This window comes from Coffea arabica, chromosome 6c (genome assembly GCF_036785885.1).
Source record: "Coffea arabica cultivar ET-39 chromosome 6c, Coffea Arabica ET-39 HiFi, whole genome shotgun sequence".
NCBI lineage: Eukaryota > Viridiplantae > Streptophyta > Magnoliopsida > Gentianales > Rubiaceae > Coffea > Coffea arabica.
Window position 1 is genome coordinate 29908288 of NC_092320.1, and position 18823 is coordinate 29927110.

An 18823-nucleotide genomic window follows, 5' to 3' on the forward strand; every position below is an offset into this window, starting at 1 on the left:
ATTGGCATTGCTTTATGACTCGTTATCGAGTCTCATTGCACTTGTTTGCATGTTCTAGGAAGTGACGGTGGTCCACGACGTTCGTTTAACGACGGTGCATGAAACATCACCTACTTGAGTGATGAGTATACTACTCACTTAAATGTTACAAAGTGGCTTTGTTATATGTGAATTTGATGCCTTGAAAGCTTATTTGGCTATTGGAAGTGATTGAGGTGAGGGTGTACTTGACCGCCCTCACCCCCTTGTGATTCCATTCATGACTGTTTATCGTTTTACTGAAATACTGCACTTGCTATATGAGATATTGAATTCCATTCATGGAAAACTGATTTGGTGTCGTTTGGACGAATATCCAACGGCCTTACTGTATTACTGAGCTCAACCCCGTAGGTAGTCAATTGAATCGAGCCGGCGAGAGCTTGGTCGTGAAAATTGACATGCCACGGGGACTGTACTGGGGAATCTTGTAGTAATGAGACTCTTGGTTCCGGTATACTCGAGTATTACCAAAAGCTACTGATTGGAGTGCGGGCCCGGTTGGGGAATGTTGGGTGGAAGGAATGGAAGTGAAGTGAGGTCTACGGTTTGGTACTCTTAACATTGACGGAGGGTCAATGAGGTTGGATCAAGACTGTAAGCGTGGAAATGGGCTCTTGAGAGCCGTCCGTATCCTTTTACCGTTTTGTTTCATTCCTTAATTGTGTACTTTAATTGAAAGGTCATGCTATATGCTCTTTGTTGCTTATGTGGTAGTAACTCACTGGGCTTAAGTTCATTCCGTTCCATTTGTTTTCCTTACAGGAAAATGACCACTTTTGGAAAAGATTGTGTTAGATGGTTGTCAAGTTGAGCTCATGTAAATGTATCTTTTGAATAGCTCTTTGAATGAAACCCTAATGGGTATTGGGTTCATTTTATTTTGATTGGCAAACCGAACCTGTATATTCATGATGAATGGTTTTGGCATGCCATTTGGTTGTAAATGTTGAATTTCAATGTATGTATATGTTGGATTGATGTTTGGTTGAGCTCCGGATTTTGACGGGGCCGGTACTGTTCATCATCGGCTTCGATTTTCGTTTTTTTTTTATTTTGTGATTTTGACTTGTTGGTGCGCGTTGTTGTGTCCGGAACGTAGTAGATCGACGTAAACTGATCCGTTAGTCCTGGCGAGAGCTGGGCAGGCAGTCCGCTAACCCCTTTGGTTCGCCTTAGGGGAAGGTGGGGCTGTCACAGTTACGATCTCTTCTCGAATGATATTGTAGATAAGTATTGAAGAGTGAACTAAGACATGAAATCTTTATATTAAGGAATAAAGTTCCCTTACCTTGTTGAGATTGTAATTACTGATAGTAATCTCATGGAGACTTAAGAGCTCGCCCGTGTTAAGCAGAGAACGGTTAAGATTTGTATTTTGAGGTAACCTATAAGCAAAAGAATGAAAGAGTACTATGGCTCAGGCTTCCATTATGAATAGCTACTTATTCTGATCCTTTGATCTACTTGACAAGCTAGCATTTGACTTAAATCAATTGGTAAGATGACAACCTTGGAAGAAATGCGTAAGAAAATGGATATTCTTCGAAATGAGGTAGAATTTCAAAGAAAATTGGCTGACTACAGGGAAGGATGATGGGAACAAGAATATACAGAGAAAACTGAGTTGCTACGTCAGAACGTAGAACTGGAGAAGAAACACAATGGAATTCTCAAACTAGTCAGGCCGTCACTTCTCATGTAACTTGTGGATACTGTGGCAAGATTAACCACACTGAACCCGGGTGCTGGAGAAAGTAAGGAAAATATTTTAAGTGCGGTAGTGCCGATCATAAGCTTTCGAATTGCCCTGGTATCCCTAACAAAAAGAGGAAATACTCAACAGCCAGCCAGGTCCGCTACTAAGCAATCAAGTGCTGGATGGAAGTAATTAGTACTAATAGTTATGAAGGGGGTTCTAGTAGTGGAAGTTTTACGAGTGAGGATGTTTTTGACTACACTCGAGAGATAGGAATTGTAGTTTACCCTGGACTAGACTAGCACTTTTGGAAATTTAATCTTTAAAAAAAAAAGGGAAAAGTCTTTTGTTGTTTGTATCTTGACAATTTGACACGTTTTGTTATAATCTTGTTGTTTCCCTTTTTCCTCTTGGGAAGATTTGATATACCTATTCCAACTTGATGTAATTACTGTGATCTTGTATAAAATGTGAAAAGTTATCTTGCTTTTAATCGATTGCATGGCTTATGTGTACGGTTGCACTTTGTTCTACACCTCTAGATTGATAATAAGACATGAACGATAATAGACATGATCGAGATTGTACTTGAGAGCGTAGGCAAACTTGAGGTCATGGAGATAACCAGGGATCAGGACCGAATTGAGAATTTAATTTTGAAGTGGGATCCAGTGTTTGAGCACCAATTCGAGATATTAAAATCGGGAGATTGAGTTGGTGAAGGGAAATATTTGATAGGTTCAATAAGTCCAACAAATAAGGATTGGATATCATACTTGGAATGGAAGCTGGAGGCTCTATATATATAGCTTATCGAGACTTGAACGATGTGACTACTAAGCACAAATACTTCGTAGCCTCACATAAGCGGGAATTTTGACCAATGGCAAGGAGTCGCGATATTATTCAAGTTGAATTTAAAGTAAAGCTAGTATCAGTTGAGGATCCTAGAAACTGATGTGTTTAAAACCCCTTCTAATTCAAGATAGGGACACTTTGAACTTTCAATTACGCCGTTGGGTTGACCAATGCACTAGTAGTAATTATGACCTAAATGCATCGGGGTTTTAAATCGTAATTGGATTAATCTGTGGTGGCATTTATTGATGATATATCGGCATACTTTAAAGTTTGATGAGATCATGAAAGATACTTGGTGATGTTTTACAAACCTCAAGAATGCACCAACTTTCGTTAAGTTCGACAAATATGAGTTCTATTGGAAAGAAATAGTCTTTCTAGGTTATACAATATGGTTTATTCAAAATTGATTATGAATTGACAAAATGGATCGATTGAATCGGCCGGCCATTGGTGGTTTCAGAAAATTAGCCTATGAGCCTTCTAAAATCACGATTTGGCCTCAATTTATTCATCGTCTCAACAGGAGGAATCATTTGTGAATTTCTTCAAATTAATGTCCTTCACGTAAGGGATTTTTACCAATTTTTTGATAAAATGGCCAAAAAGTGATTATTAGATGCTCATATTCCAAAGATCACTCTATGAAAATGATCAGATCCTACCCTACCTTGTGCACTACCCCTTTGGATGGTACAAAATGTAAACGTGCAAGTCTCATTGGATTAAGTATCAGAGACACAAGGTGGCTTATTCCTAAACACGGGATTCCCTATGTGGCATTCCCTTTCTATGGTTTATGCATGATGCCATTTATTAAAGCGATGTAAATATGTGACAAATATGGCCTAAAGGACATAAATAATGCATCGAGGGGAAGAGGTCTAAAATGAAATGTACTTATTAAAAATTAAGCATAATGACTGAAATTTAAACATGTGAGCTATCTAGTGGGTAAGTCACTAAAAGAGTGCCAAAGAGGTCTCTTATTGCTAAGGCATATGGATGCAAGCCAAGAAAACAAAAGAATGGTTAGTGCAATTGATAGTACACATAACATATTGGGAGCAATTAAGAAAAGAAATACAATGAAAGCAATAAAAGGGGTGGAACCCCTTCCCTCGTGCCTAATGTGCTTAAAAGAGGGTGAGGCTGACTCTAACCTAGGAAAACGCTAATATGGATGCATGAGGCTGGGGTTCACTAATGCGACTAGACTCGATAAGGCTTCGGCTCCCAAGCCTTCAGACCTAAAGGCAAAGGGTCATCACTCCCAAAGCCTTCGATCGGTGGCTCGAGTGATCCCTTAGGTAGCGCTATGGGTGCAGCGCACACCATCCGCCTACCCAAGGCGATCGATCCTAATCCTACAAGGCGGTGTGGGAAACGCCCACGAAAATAAAATAAAATGGGATAACAACAAACAATAAATAAACGTGCACGTATGAAGTGCTCCCTATTTTGAGGGAAAGGGTTGAGAACCACGCGAGGCTCTAAAGGTGACACACCCCCCCCCCAAATGCAATGCAAGCGCGAGATAAGTAAGTAAACATCCAATCAACAAATCATACATTCGTGAGCGAGGGAGTAGTTGGACACGTGGGAAATGCAAAATCCTAAAAAGGAAAAAATGCAACCCTAAAACACCCAAATGTGATATATGAAAAGGTTAAAAGAAGAAAAAGGTTGATTAAATCAAATTTGCTCGGACTCTCGAATGTCCCCAGTGGAGTCGCCAACTGTCGCGCCCCATTTTTTGATAAATAAATAAAATGGTTTTAAAAAAATGTATTTTGTAATTGGAAAATGAATCGTGATTTAAAAGAAAAATGGGTCTAAATGGGGTTTTGAGAATGCGACGATTTGACCCAAAATTATAGTTTAAAAAGGGTTTTTAAAACTAAATACGGAGTCGCCACTTGGTAATGAGTTAAGGTGTACCAAGTCACCTAAAAAATGTATTTTTTAAGAAAAATAGGAAAACGCGTGAGAAACCCTTTTTAAACGACTCCTAGTCTACGTAAACCAAAGAAAAAGGTTCGGGAGTCACATTTGACAAAAGGGGAAGGCAAGGATAAAATCCAAGGCACCCCTTTGACCTAGCCAAGGCTAGTTGCATGATTTAATCAAAGATTTTCTTGTTTTAACCAAAGAATTATTACATTTGGATGCACTACATGAATGTACAATGAAGGAAAAATGCAAACCTAAATTCTAAAATGTCTCTTGTAAGGTTTTTGGTCCCAACCACATGAATTGTGGCGGCCAATAAAGGAAAACCTTATAGAGGTCGATTAATGCAAATGATGGCTAAAGTGCAAGTGTGCAAGTGTATAAAAAGGTGAACGTGTGAAATTGTATGAAAAATCCAAGTGTTTGTGTGCAAGTGTATGAAAAGGTGCATGTGTGAAATTGTATGAAAAAATCCAAGTGTTTGTGTGCAAGTGTATGAAATATAGTGATAAGTGCATATAGGTGTAATTAGGTGCAATTTTGTGAAGTAGAAATCAAATTGAACAATAAGGAAAGGAAAAGTGATGAGGAAATGTGAATTGAAAAAAAATGAGTAAGTGATAAATGAGAATGAATGAACCCAAAGGAATGCATCAGGTCGGGTATGGGAATGACTCCTAACTTTTTCGACTTCAATTTTCCCTTTGATTAGAAAGCAAAACTAGCGTGCTAAGGCTATCGAGTAGCCACACTCGCTCGTTTCCCTTATCAGAAGGGGACACTCAAGCAAAATGAACCCTATAGCTAGCATGAGATGCAAAACCTAAAGTGAGGGGGAAAGGGATTCAAGGATCATGCCCAATGATAAAACTAAAAAGAATGCATGACATGTAATGAACATGCAAACATGTACTAACGAGGGGAAATCCCTAAGGGTCTAGCGTTGGACTAGCCCATTCTATGAATTCCGACTAGCGTTGGACTAGTGGAAACGTACATTCATCCATTCCATTCATCTACACTACAGAAAGCTAGTAGACATGCCAAACACTCATAAACACGTAGCACGTAACACTTAACATGCTCGACTAGATGCAAAACCTAATAAAGCAAGTAACACGTAACACATAGGCATGCAACCAAACTAATGAACTTATTACATTCACTAACTAAAACTAAAGGGGAAGGGGAAAATGGACCAAATTGCTCGCCAAAGCCCTATCTATTACAAGCCAAGAGGTGTACACATACCCCATTAAAAGAATAACTTCATGAAAATGAAAGTAAATGACATAAGTAAAAGGAATTAAAGAAAGCTAGGAAAGCAAAGTAGACATGTATTTCACTTAGCACGTTGGATCACATAGGAGAGACACAAAAAGGGATAAAAGAAATTATACCGCCCCCTTTGAATGGTGTCCAAATGAAAGAGAAATGGCTTCAAAACAATAAAAAGGTCAAGGTACCTCAAATAGTAAAGTATAACAAAGTCACCAAATCTCTCCTAATTGCAATTTAAATGAAATCAAACAATACATAGTTTCCAATAAAGGGATTCACCAAGGACTCAAATGCAAGCATTAATTAACCATTCAAAGCCAATTGAAACATTTTAGAAACTTTGAAAGTCCAAGAGCCAGAAAAAGGCCAAAACCAATTTATTTCAGAAAATTCAAGAAATTAGGCAAACACAAGCTCATTTGATCATAAAGTTCACAAATTCATGCATTGAGTACCACCTAAACAAATGAAAACAAACGAGCAATCGAATTGCAAAATTGATGCTACCAAGGACTCAATTGCGAACACTAACCAAGCACTCAAACCTAATCAAACACTTTTAGGAACTTCAAGGGTCCAGGGGCAAAGAAAAGGGCAAGTAATAGTTCAAATGCAAATATCTTAGGACCTAATTGCAAGCAATGGAACATAGTTGGGCCTTTGTAGCATTAACCAAAAACCAAGAGGGATCAAATTGATTAGTTTTCCCAATTTCTTGGGTCATGGAGGCATAAGGGGAAACTTGAGGGGTCAAAGTGAAATTTTTGAAATATTTTGCATGCATGCATTGAAGACTTTCGGCCAAATGAAACAATTCTTGCTTCTATCATCCCTGCTGCAAACTCGCAGCTTGCTAACAGACCAGCAAGATATTCAATGTTACAAACAAAACCCGAGACTCATCAATTCCTCTACAACCATCACTATCATAAGATTGAACATGCAAACAAAGTGAGGGAATTCAATTTCGTGGACTGTTACAGGACGAAAGCAAAGCAGCAAAAACTTGACAAAGAAATGCAGCTTTTCCATTCAAACAAGAATTTCAAACTCTCATTTCAACAGCATCCCAATGACAAAAACAGCAAGCTAGATGAAGGCTAGATGAAAAAAAACTTCATGGGCTAGATGAAGGCAAAAACAGCAAACATAAGAACCAGGGCAGCTCTTCCTAATGGTAATCAAAATAACTGGCTAACACGACTTTCTCCAGCTCTAACGGAATGGAGCATAAAAAATCAGATTCAATACATGCAAAACTGGAAGTGCTTCTGCAGCTTTTGCTGCCATAACTTTCATATCAAACGCAAGTGATAAAGTCTCAGCAAACAACAATCTTTTGAACCCAAAGCAAAACTTCACGCATCTTATCATCAAAACCCAACTATATACTGTGCATCTCCCAAAGATTTTCTTATTCAAATCATGCACCAAAGAAATCGAAGGACATGGCCTTCTGCCATTTTGTTTCACTTGGCCGAAACATAGCAACCCAAGAAAACTCCAACGAATTTGGTAATTCACAAGTTCAACTGAATATGAAAATGAAATGCAGCAAAGAGTCCCTATTATCTACTTGAAGCGGGCAACCAAACATGAATAAATTAAAAAACAAACAAAATGCCAGAAAAGGAACCCACAACCAAACAAAGACAGCCAGATTCAACGTAATAAAAAAAATGAGAGTGTCGTGCCCAAGATTTCATTTTTCTGGGAAAATGTTGACTGGACATTTCGAGTCTAAACAGGTGAAGTGGTATGGGGCAAAAATCTGGGTCAAAAATCTAAGAAGAAACGGCAAAACGTGATAGAAAAATCATGAAGCCAAATCAGCAACAAAAATGGCCCCAGGTTCACGTTCCACAGATTTGGATTCTGATGAAAAATTTTTTTTGCCAAAGAGACCAGGGAAGAAACTATGATTACCTCAGAACCCTGGTGAAATAAAATGATCGTGGAAATCAGGTCACGCTGCTTCAAGAATCGCAGTTGAGGACTTCCGTCGCAGAGCTTTCAGCTTTGGAGAACCAGCAACTTGGAACTTTAATTTAACGGCGTTGAGGATGTTTTTGATCGACAATTGCTGAACGAAAGTTGCTCCCAGCCATCCCAAGAAGGTGTAGGGAGAGAAACCTCTCAGAAATACGGTCTCTGTGTTTTTCTTTTCTCTCTCTCAGAGATTGTCTCGATTTCCAGCCGCTATCTCCTCTCTCTCAGTCCCCAGATTTTCCTTTCTCCCCAGCTCCCCTTTTTGCTTAACCGTCAGCCTCTCTGTATGCCCAAAACCTCTCTTCAATCTCAGCTTTCCAACCGTCACTCCTTCACCTTTTTCAGCCGTCCAAACTCTCAGCCCCTCTAAAACCTCTACCGTAGCTCTTTTCCTGCCAAGAACCCTAGCCACCTCCCTCTATGCTCTCGTTCGTTGCTGTTTTCTCTTCTCACCAGAACCCCCTTTTTCCCAGCCGTCACCTGGTTCATCCTTTCCGTTGCTCTCTCCTTTTCAACTCCAAAACCCCTGCAGCCTTCTGGTGTTTTCCTCTTCAGCCCCCTTTAACCTGTATCTCCTTTTAGCCGTCCATAAGCCTCTCGTATGCTCCCTCAACTCCTCCTTTGCGGCTGTCCCTTCTTTTGCTTTTTTATATCATCAACCCCCCTCCTAAACCCTTAAAACATTGCCCCCATATTTGCAGCTTAAGGAGCCGCACAAGTCCTCCTTTGCAAACTGCAAAAAATTGCAGCTTGCATGCCACGGCTCAATTTTTTTTTTTTTAAACTAATTTATTAATTAAACAAAAATGATAATAATAATAATAACAATAATAACAAAAACAACTTAATTAACATTGGATAAAATAAATAAACTAGAAACAACAAAAATGCCATTTTCCATTTTTCATTTTTCTCATTTTTTTCACTTTTTTTTCATTTTTCATTTTCATTCTCATTTTTTCCATTTTTTCCAAGAAAACATTGAATTTAAATTAAAACATATTTTTTTTGAATTCTTTTCTTTTCATTTCGAGAAATTCTATGCTAAAAACTTAAAAATAATAATAAAACTATAAACTAAAAACTAAAAATCGAATAAAACTAGCACGACAAATAAAAAACTAAAAATAAATAGTAAATGAAATTACACCAAAAATTTGGTGTCTACAGTTTGCCCCTCTTTGTCTGAGTTTTTGAAAAAACTTGAGACAAAAAAGTAGACACCAAATACTTACCTGGGTCATTCGGCTTCAGCTACTCGAACGACTGCTGTTATTGACATGAGGACTGACTCCTTTTAATGAGACTGACTCGGACGAAAAATTTAAAACGGGATAGACCCGAACTGGAAGTTTAAAACAGGACTGACTCGAACAGGAATTTAAAAAAAAAAAAAAAAAAAAACGGGATAGACCCGAACAGAAATTTAAAATTTGGGATAGACCCACGGGATACACCCGGACAGAAATGTAAAATTAGATGAATTGAAGTGAGATGGAGTGTTGGTGGGATGAAAACACGCACATTAGTGAGATAGGCTCGATGCTAACGGCGGTAGGATGAAAACACGCACGTTAGTGAGATAGACTCGATGCTAACGGCGGTAGAATGAAACACGCACGTTAGTGAGATAGACTCGATGCTAACGGCGGTAGGATGAAACGCACACGTTAGTGAGATAGACTCGATGCTAACGGTGGTGGAATGAAAACACGCACGTTAGTGAGATAGACTCGATGCTAACGGCGGTAGGATGAAAACGCGCACGTTAGTGAGATAGACTCGATGCTAACGGCGGTAGGATGAAAACACGCACATTAGTGAGATAGACTCGATGCTAACTGCGGTTGAAGTAAAACACGCACATTAGTGAGATAGACTCGATGCTAACTGCGGTTGAAGTAAAACACGCACGTTAGTGAGATAGACTCGATGCTAACGGCGGTTGAAGTAAAACACGCACATTAGTGAGATAGACTCAATGCTAACGGCGGTTGAATGAAAACGCACACGTTAGTGAGATAAATTCGATGCTAACGGTGGTAGAATCAAATGTGGTTGTCAAGAGTGGGGAATGGAAGAGTGTGCGGCGGGCGCTGAAATTTCATTAACAAGAAATTGAAATTTGTCGAGGAATAAGAAATTAAATTCAAGTTTGATTTTTGAGAATTTTTCAAAAATAATTGGCCCCAATTTCCATTAATCAATTGATTTGCATTATGGCAGGGTTGATCCTCCTTAAAACTTTGATTCGCTTCTTCTTTGGTCCGATCCCCTCAGTCATATAAAAATTCTTGGGCGACATTTCTCAATTCAAAAAGTTGCTCCAGTTTCGTCCTTTGAAACGCGTATGAATCTGCAAAAGAAAGAACAAATAATGCCACCACCATTCGATCTATTCCTCCTTCAAGAAATGTGTAAACATGAGTACTTCGATGTTTTCCCCTTGATACTTTGAAAACTCGACTTTGCTCTGTGATCTGATCAAATTCCATTGATTTCCAATGCTAATAAGGCCCTTGGTATCCAGGGATTTTCGATAAATCAGGGAGATTGCCATTGGATAAATCCAAAAGATAGATGAGACCATGTAACAAATGAAAGAGTTGTCTATTTATTGACAAAAATTTCTGTAACATGAAAACAATCATTTATTGAAAGAAAATTAATTTTGAAGAAATGAATCTATAAATTCGACAATGTACACTTGAAAAACCAAAAGTATTCCGACTTCAAACAAATGCCACGCTTGACCCTTTAGATATCATCTGCCCTGAGTTCAATGTCGGCAACAGAAAAACATAATGCGAGAAGGAATCCCAAATGAACCGAATCATCAGCTTTCTAATTACAACCTCACTTTTCTCATGAAACTCTACCTTATCGCCCTTCTAGATTTTGACTAAGACCATTCCCACTTCTTTTTCTTTTTTTTTCTTTTTGCTTTTTTTTTTCTCTCTTTTTTTTTTCTTCTTCTCTTTTCTTTTTTTTTTTTTAACAAAAGGTCCCCTTTTCGGATTTTCGCCTGATGAACAAATCTCGCCAATAGCCTATATCAACTCAAAAAGATGTGTTTTAGGAGATAATGGCATCAGTGCGACAACCCCTTCCCTTACAACGTGAGTGAAGGCGTATTGACATCATTTGCCATGTGACTTAGAAAAATTTCCTTAAAAGAGGTACTACCAAGAACGGAAGCCAGGACTTTTTGGCTTTTGTAATGGGGTCTGGTGAGGTGTTTAGAAAAGTTAAGGTTTGAAGGCAGATTTCAAGAGTGGTTTAAGTAATCTGATATCGCATTGTTGTGCCAACCCATTTTAGGGCTAAATCAGAATTTGCCCCAATTTATGCTCAATTGAGGCCTTCTTTCATTTTCTTTCTCCTTTTGATTTTTCGGCCTTCTGCCATTTTTGAACTTTTCAAAAATTTGCCCCAGTTTATTTGTGAACTGAGGTTCTCTTTTCTTCTTTTGTCTTTTGATTTTGTTGCTTTTCACTTTTCCACTTTTTGAAATTTTCCTTTTCAACTCAAACTTGCCCCAGTGTGGGGTTTGCGATTCTCAGGGGTTGCCAAATGAAGTATTTTATTCTGAAGGCTCAAAAGGGATAACTAGGGATATAATGTCTTAATGGAAAAAGAAGAGGGCCTGACTTTCATTCCATTCTTCGCATTAATTCTAAAAGAAAACTTTCGTTTATCAGATGAAAATTTCTTACACATCTCCGAATTGATTGGCTGAGAGAACAAGTGCTCCACCCGGCGATACCTTTTTGATGATAAGAGCACCTTACCAATTTGCGGCAAACTCTCCTTTTGGCTTCATTCTGTACTGATAAAAATCACCTTAATGCTTTGCCTTCTTGTCTGAATGGTCATGATTTGACCCTTTAATGGTAATCACAGACCAATCCTCTTGATCATATTGACCACGATAGACTGTGTTTAACTGCTTCTTATTCCTAATCTTGATCACGATTTGGCTTGAACTTCTTTTATTCCATTCGGGCTTCTTTGAAACATTTTCGGATGCCTCTTCCCCATTCCTCTCATTTTTGAAATTCAAATTCACATTTATGAGATCGCTGCCATCAAATTTCTGAATAGTGATATCCAAAGGGTCAGGCGGTTTTATTCTGGGCCATCTAAAAAGAATGTGTAAGTCACAATATATATAAGACTGTACATTTTATTGACTTTCCAGACAAAAACTTAATATCATGAAACGTGTCTTTAGCAGTCACTTGATTGAAAACTATTTACAAAAAATATATTTAAACAAAAGACACATGTATGAACGATTTTCATTGGTTTCAAACCAAAACAACTCCCCAAATTTATCAAAACTTCCCTTCAAGAGGAACCTCACTAATTCAGCCATTTCCAGGATTTTCAAATTTCCTTGCTGGAGGTAAATGCCTCAAAAGTGTCCTTGTGTTCAGAAAAAGAATTCGTACTTATGTTCGGTCCTTGTTCTTCCCTTTTCCTTAATCACTATATTTCCTGCTTCGATCATGTCCTGGATCTTATGTTTTAGTACCCAACAGTTACTGGTCGAATGACCGGGCGCTCCAGAATGGTAGGCACACGCGGCTTGAGGGTCGTACCCAGAAGAGAGACCTCGACGAGAGTAGTTTGGAGGAGGTATGTCATCTATTTTACCGACAGCCTTGAGCTGTTCATACAGTTGGTCAATGGGTCGGCCTAAGTTGGCAAAAGTTCGAGATCGACCAGGTTTTTGTATTTTATTGGTTTGAGGAAGGTTGTAAGTCTGTTGGTTTGGTGGAGCAGGTCTGGGATTATAAGGTAGACGAGGTTGAATTTGAGGATTGTTTTGAGTCATTGGGAAGGATATTGTAGGTGGACTTGCATGGTTTGGCGGAGGTCGAGGGTGATTAGTGGTAGTATGGTAAACAGGGCGTGAGTTTGGGTAGCGAGATGAATACGTCTGGTAACGTTGGGATCTGGATCTTGAAAATGGTCCTTGGCCCCACACAAAAGTAGTTTCCTCCTCTTTCTTCTGGAGTTGAGGCTCCCTTCTGTTATTACTTTGACCTTGCAAGGCGTCCAACTGTGATTTTAAAACTGATACATTGACAATTTTCCCTGCTTTGACGTATTCGTCATATTCCTCCAACTTATTGATAATTGCTGCAAATGAACACCCGATCATGCGAAAAATCTCCTCAAAGTAGGGCGGATCATGAGCTTTGATGAACGTACGAACAATCTCATCTTCAATCATAGGGGGTTCCACCTTGGCGGCCAATTTCCTCCATCTTTTCGCATATGTCTTGTGGTCCTCGGAGGGTTTCCTCTTTGTTCCTTCCAACGTGGTTCGTGTTGGAGCCAGCTCGCAATTATACTCGTACTGCTTTACAAAAGTGCTGGACAAGTCAAGCCAGGTCTTCGCTTCTTCGGGTTTCAGCTTGGAATACCAGTCTAGTGCATCCCCCTCCAAACTTTCTGGGAATAGCCTCAAAGGCAGATTTGCATCATCTATTGGCCTACCCAACTTATTGGCGAACAATAGGAGGTGCGTCTTGGGATTGCCCGTCCCATCATATTTGTTGAACTTCGGGGTCTTGAACCCTTCAGGCAATTGCACATTCGGGAAAAGGCAAAGTTCATCGTAATCCAGGACTCCTTGCTTGTTCAACCCCTGACTCTTCCTTATAAACTCATCAAAACGGTCGAGGCGTTTGAGCAGTTTTATATCAACGGGAGCAGAACATCCTCCTATCTCCGGCTTGTTTTGAATGGTATGGTCTGGCAAGAAAGGCTCAGCAGTAGCGTGGTTAAAAGTGTGTGACTCAGGTGGTATATTTGAGGTGATGTGAGGTTGTGGGTGTGAGAACCCTGAAAATAGACATATAAATATCAGTGCATATTTATTTGCATTTTAATTCCTTAATAAATTTTAGCACGAAGTCCAATTGTTTTTAAATAAGTATGTGGAATTAAACGTTATGTGCAAAATAAAAGAATTGTGCTAAACTACTAAACTTCTTAGTTTTGTTACATTAACTTCATATTTCGAAGGTAAACTATTTCATTGATCTAATAATTAATTTCTTTGAATTCTAGTGTTGTAACTAATGGTTTTGAAATAAAGGTGTAAAGACAATTTCTATGTAATAAATAATATAATTGTGCCCAATATTGAATTATTCGGTTTTGCTACTAAATTAATATTTCTTGAGTTAGATTAATTTATCGCCTTAAAATAAAATACTAAAATACATAGTTTTCTTAATGTTGAAAATTAATGTTACCTGAGCAGATTAAGTATATAAAATTTCTTGAATTCCTATGACTAATTCTAAATTAGTGAATAACGTTAAATACTAATAAGGATGTTCACTATAAGACAAAGCCTATAAATTTTAGATAAACATGATACTAGTATACTAAACATAATTAAGGTGTGAAAAATTCGATAATTAAAGCCTTGCAAGATTAGCATATTATTAGGCGTTCAAATCACTCTTGAGGATAAATCTTAGAAATTTAAGTTGAGATTAGGAAACAAAGTGAAAAGACTAAAAGACCCTTACAATTCCATGCGAAACCAAACGACCCCTATGACAAAATTCCCATCACCGCAACTTCGACCAATTACATTTTAACCAATTCGATACGCAAACCTTTCGTAAACCGCGGCACCACAAAACCACTTGATCAGATTCACACTACATCTCACAACCATTTCAGCCGACTCTTTCTCTGCACAAGCCAAACCCGCAATCCATTGCACTCCAAATACCACGATACCAACCACTCTACTCTTTCATTTTTGATTCACAACAAAACCTTATTTGTTCCCTGCCTTGTCCGAGAGCATCCGAGAGAGTGAGAGAGCTGCTGGAAATTTTTGGTCCTGCCGTGAGTAGAGCAAAGCCAGGAAGGAGAATCTGCAGGAAGCTACACCATCTCACCTTCATCCGCAACCCAATTCCAGCCGCAACTCAAACCAGGACCACGTCTGAACTTGGCCGAGAGTGAGGGAAGACATTTCTGGAAAATTCGTGTGAGGGTTTAGCTACTAGCTGAGGTAATTTCTGAACTAAATAAGTTAATTGCTAGTGAATGAAGCCATATCAGAGGTAGATTAAGTTAATCGTGGTCTTGCATGTGTTAATTTGTGCCATCGGATGTTGAAATCAAAGCTGTGGAAAATTCTGTTTCGGCTAGATGGTTCTGCCGAGGAGCTGAGCTGATAGTGCAGCTTTATTTCTGTTTTTCTGGGACAATCTGAGCACCCAAGTGTACTTAGCTGAATGAAAACTGGATGATTAAGACCATGCATGTTGATTGTGCTTTCGGATGATAATGGTAAAGCTTAAGAAAATTCTGTTTTAAGAGGAAAATGTCTTAGCCGAGAAGATGATTGGAAGGGCAGCTTTAATGTGTTTTTCTGAAGTGATTTGAGCTAAAATGGTGATTAATTAACTGGAATTTGGATGATTATTGTGATTAGGGCCTTGCATGATCATTTTATATAGTTGGATGATGAAATCAAATTGTTAGAAATTCTGTTTTGTTGAGAATGATTCTGCCGAGAGAATGGTTTGGAAATGCAACTGAAATTCTGTTTTTCTTGTGATAACCTGAGCACTCAAGTGGAATTAGCCGAGTAGAACTTAATGTTTATGATGTCTAGGACCCTGCATGTTAATTCGATGAAGTTGATTGATGAATTAAGGAACCTAAGAAATTCTGGTTTAATGAAAACCTTCTGTCGAGACTAATTAAGAAATGATTTGCTTAACTTGCTTAAATAGGACAAGCTGTGGTTACAATCCTAACTCTCCAAGTGAAGACAAAATGCTTAAGGGCCTGCATGTTGAGTTACACGATTGGACAATGAAACTAGGAACTTGGAAAATAAAATGAAAGCCAAAAAAATTGGTTCATGAATGATCATTCGAGAATAGTTGGTAAAATTTCTGGATTTGTGTTAGATGAGTATAATCGTAGCTTGAACTTGGATTTGATTTGAAAACCTTTACTAGCTAGCTAAGTGTTTACATGTCCTAATAGACTACCAAAGATTCTGTTTTAACCAAAGAAAATCCTGTTTTAGAACCATTGTTATTGCCAGAAATTTTGAGAAAGAGCCGTGAGATTTAAACCTGGAAATTTTGGGGTTTGTAATCCTGGTTTAATTTCAACTCCTGGTCTGGAAATGTGCATCGTTTTGCTAAGAGATTGCATGAGGAAGCTGAGAGTTTTAAAGCATATTTTAGCCCAGAAAAATAAAATGATTACAGAACATTTCTTCATGCATGTTCATCCGTGGCTAATGGACAAAATTTCTGGATTTTTCTGGATGATTTTAGTTGCCGAATGAATCTAGTTTTGAAGTGGACTGTTTTGCATGAATGATTTGTTTCACAATTCGGATTGAGCTTTTATCTTACTAGTGGTTCAAATTCTTGACTGAATTATGGTTGGAAGTGAATTGTTGAAATTTATTTTTCCTTGAGAAAACAATGTGTTAGAATTGTTGACAGTGGGCTCTATGAATTCCCACCCTGCATGGATAACTGAATTGCTGAAATTGTTTAGAAATCTGTGCTACTATTTTGTGAAACTGTGAGTTGATATAAGTACTGATTACCAAGTGCTAAGTATTGACGAAGCCTTGGTAAATTTTCCTGCTTATGCTTAGATATAAATTTGTTGGAACACAGGGCTAAGAATTGACGAGCCCTAGTGTTATTACTGTTTAAATTCTAATTGTGCAATATTGAGGAAATGTGATTTTTGGATTGGAATCGAAAACGTGAGAAGTCGTACCGACCTTATGAACCCAAGTAAACGCTTGACTAAGTAAATGGAAAATATTTTGCTTCAAGTTTGGAACGGTACAGATCTAGCATCGTACTACTAAACATAGTATCTACTATTTTTGCCTTAGAAACTTGGGCAACATGACTTTTACCCCTTAAGCTAGACTAGCCTTATTAATTTGGGAAAATGATTTCCCCGGACTCAAAACCTTAGTTTGATTCAAATTCCTTCCTTATAAATCGTTTAAGGCTAGTCGGAACTAAGGAAATTTAAAAGGTGAAACTCGATCCCTTTGGTTTTAAGCGTAGAAACCTGCTCGGCAAGAAAAACCTTATTTTAGCAACATTTTTCAATAAACCTTACCCTAAAGCCTTAGCAAAGATTTTTGTAGGCACAACCACTCCAATGAACTTTTTCCAAGGTATATTTTTTTAGCCCTGATATTAAATATCTTGCCGACTTATTTTAAGAAAATAATAATAGTATTTTCTTCGAAGAAAAAGTATTCCAGGAATGGTATAAGAAATATTGTACGGTTCTCATAAGCTCGATTCCAAGTAAAATATTTTGAGAAAAAGTAAACTAGCATCATGCTAGAAAACTCTACATGTACAAGCCAAAAGTTCCAATAGAAAACTTATGGCTTAAATTCTGATATTCTAGGATTTTACGAGGACGCGGAACTCGATCCTCAATCCAATATCTGAACTCCACTCTTGGTGAGTGTCCCTGCTTGTTCTATGTTATGTGGTTAAGCGCTTTATCAATTCGCTATGTGATAATTGTCAAAATACAATAAATGATTTTGATCCATCGAAGTGAGCAGTGTGTACTTTATCGCACTAGCCGTTCGAGTGGTGATGTGTGTGAAATATTTTCTATGAATCTAAATGTAGTTACGTTGTTGGGTGAATCCCTCGACGCATGAATCTGACTACTATGAACCTAAATGTAGTTACGTTGTTGGGTGAATCCCTCGACGCATGAATCTGACTACTATGAACCTAAATGTAGTTACGTTGTTGGGTGAATCCCTCGACGCATGAATCAAACTACAATTACGTCGTTGGGTGAATCCCTCGACAAATTTATTACGGGTATATCTCGAGTATACTGCGTCGGTAGAGGAAGTTTGGGCCCAAAGCAGAGGTATGAATGGTGACGGGTTAGGATTAAAATAAGTGGATCTACATGGACTATAAGTAGTGAAAGTTGACGGAGGGTCAACTATGATAGTATCTAATCAAGCGTGGAAATTGGCTCCTGAGAGCCCTGTATCCTACCCTGTGTTGTTACTCGCTTTCCTACTTGTTTAATGCTGCAAATTTCTACCTGTTAAATGTTTATTTGGATGCATGTTTTGGGGCACCACTGAGTTTCGGCTCACCCCACGTTTATTTGTTTTCCTTACAGGTTTTGAGGCTTGAGAAGTTGGATGCTGTTTTTATTTGGTTATACGTGTGTTTGGACAATGTGGTTTTTAAGAATTGTAAATTTCAGTTTGTAACGTGTAATCCTGCTTGCGTACTTTCGCCTTGTGTTACCACTTGAAGCTGGAAAATGTGTGGCTCTCGTGGTGACCTATGGCTGGGGTATTTTTATGTTTCCGCTGTTTGGGTTTTTGTACGTTAGGATTGTACGACTTTGTTCTTGTAAAGCGCGTGAACGATAGTTTTAAGAGCCGTCGAAGGGCTGACTTATGTCACTGCTATCCCTGAAGTTACTGTGGAGTTATAAAGTTTTACTTGGAAGATTTGCTGATGCAATAGATTAGACTTTTCTTCGGAGGAATTCAGGTTTGAAATGCGTGCTTGAGTCCTGGCGAGAGCTGGGCAGACGATCCGCCAACCCTTTGGTTCGCCTCAGGGGAAGGTGGGGTCGCCACAGTGGGCCTTGCATGTAAGTAGGGAAAAATGAAGGATCGGGAGGGTAAGTGTATGGCAAATGTATAGTGGGATATGTGAAAGTTCCTTCGGGTGGAATAGGAAAAGATGGAGTAACGGTGACTTGAGTTGAAGGGATGACAAATGGCTCTGGCTCAGCCTGCTTGACGGGTATAGGTTCTGGTTGAACTCCGCTGCTGATTAGCTTGTCAATCAATTTCCTTTGGGTCGCCATCTCAGATGCCATGTTACCAAACTTAGCGAGTAATTCAGTCAACTGAACCCCGGAACTTGTGGCTTCTGGCTGGGTAGTTGCGGCGGTTTT

At 38.6% G+C, this 18823-nt stretch overlaps 1 long non-coding RNA gene across 1 annotated transcript; it reads left to right on the top strand.

The window, feature by feature from the left end:
* Window positions 1-14616: 14616 nt before the first annotated feature.
* LOC113694299 (uncharacterized) lies at window positions 14617-18334 on the top strand. Its single transcript, XR_003449303.2, has 3 exons — window positions 14617-14873; window positions 17279-17334; window positions 18029-18334. It is a non-coding gene; the product is annotated as an uncharacterized lncRNA (long non-coding RNA).
* Window positions 18335-18823: the final 489 nt, after the last annotated feature.